Source organism: Syngnathoides biaculeatus, chromosome 8, assembly GCF_019802595.1.
Source record: "Syngnathoides biaculeatus isolate LvHL_M chromosome 8, ASM1980259v1, whole genome shotgun sequence".
NCBI classification, from domain to species: Eukaryota; Metazoa; Chordata; class Actinopteri; order Syngnathiformes; family Syngnathidae; genus Syngnathoides; species Syngnathoides biaculeatus.
In genome coordinates, this window is record NC_084647.1 from 26,960,311 (window position 1) to 26,961,981 (window position 1,671).

Genomic DNA, 1,671 nt, shown 5'->3' on the forward strand with positions numbered 1-1,671 from the left:
TGTATATCTTATGTTCAGTCATAGTCAAGATGTTTTCACATTATAGTTTGTCGTTGAAGGTATTTGAAATGTTTTCTGAATTGCAGTTCAAGCGCTCTGGACCTAATTCTTCAAGGTGAACAAAATCTTATTTCATCACATTAACCAATTGCTTCATCCGCAGTTTACCTGATGTTTTGTACAAACTGTTAGGCTGTACCGTAGCCTCACATTTAGGCAGGCAACGTAACCCTCGCCGTAGATCAAACAGATGAACTGCTGTTTGGGGACAGGGTCCACTCCGCCTGACCGGACTTAATTTTTCACCATTTAGCGCTCATCTCACACCTATAATAGGGTTGCGGTCAACACGAATGCTCACTGCTCTGCTGGGATAGAGCAGCTTGTACTGGTCTGTCATTAACAACAAGTTATCACATTTGTTTCCCTTCTCAGTTGGCGTGATGACGCTGCCATTTAAGAGGATGACACGAGGACATTTACTGCGCATGGTCTGCCGCCGCCCTTTGAGAGTAAATAGATGGTGATGGGAGGGGTGTTATTAAGTAGAGGTGGCTAGTAACGCACTACATTTATTTGGTGTTATTCAATTCAGAAAAATGACCTGCATCACATCCCGATTTACTGTGCTGGATTTCGGGCCACGTGAATTTAGCGGCAATCCACTAAAAACCCATTTTCTCATTGTTTCGCGAAAGCTAATATTAGTTCTTTTCAGATTACTTTGTTAGAAAATCTATTTACTACCTGTTTTTTAAATTTTTCAACTCCGATTTTCTGTGATTCTGATAAAGATGAAAATGTTCCTCCATTTCAGTGACATTCATAGGATTTGAAGATGACAATGTCTGTAATTCACTATTCTTGTTTTCTGTGATGTTTGAAGTAAAGCTGAAGATGCGCTTGCTCTTAGTTTGAACCCAAAAATGAGATGGCTCAAACTAACGCTGCCTTTGAAGAATCTGAAAATGGCCGTTTTAAACATCACATTTCCAACCACTAAGAATAACATATCAGCCTTTTTCCACCAAAGAGTCAAGGTTTGAGTCACAAATTCTGTAATGGTTTACACTGATTTCTGGACAAGTAAATTTGTGTATTCTTACTGGTATTGTAGTATTATTTGTGCTTACGGCCATGCTACCCTGAGAACGCCTGATCTCGTCAGATCTCGGAAGCGAAGCGGGTTTGGCCCTGGTTAGTATTTGGATGGGAGACCGCCTGGGAATACCAGGTGCTGTAAGCTTCTCTCCCCGGTTAAATGCAGAGGGGTTGCGTCAGGAAGGGCATCCAGCGTAAAACTCTGCCAAACAAATATGCGTAAATATGCGAAGATGACACACTGTGGCAACTGCTAACGGGACAAGCCGAAAGGAAAAGAAGAAGAAAAGGAATTGTAGTATTACTTGTGTTTCACTCCTCTATCCAATAATATCATATCTAAACAGGTATTTTAAAAACTTAAGCAACACACCTACGTTTAATTTTACATTTACATAAGTAACTCTTTAAGGGAAAAAATATTACTTGTCAAGAGAAGATTCAATGTAATGTGCTGTACTTTTTAGTCATTTGTATAATGACGGAACGCTACTCTTACTCAACCAGTATAGCATGACCATCCTTCCTCCAACATCATTTCCTGTGTATCATGGCGTGTCTCGGACTCTA

General features: G+C 40.2%; 1 pseudogene; it reads left to right on the forward strand.

Moving 5' to 3' along the window:
- The first annotated feature begins 1,127 nt into the window (after positions 1–1,127).
- LOC133505404 (5S ribosomal RNA) lies at positions 1,128–1,246 on the forward strand (annotated as a pseudogene).
- Positions 1,247–1,671: the final 425 nt, after the last annotated feature.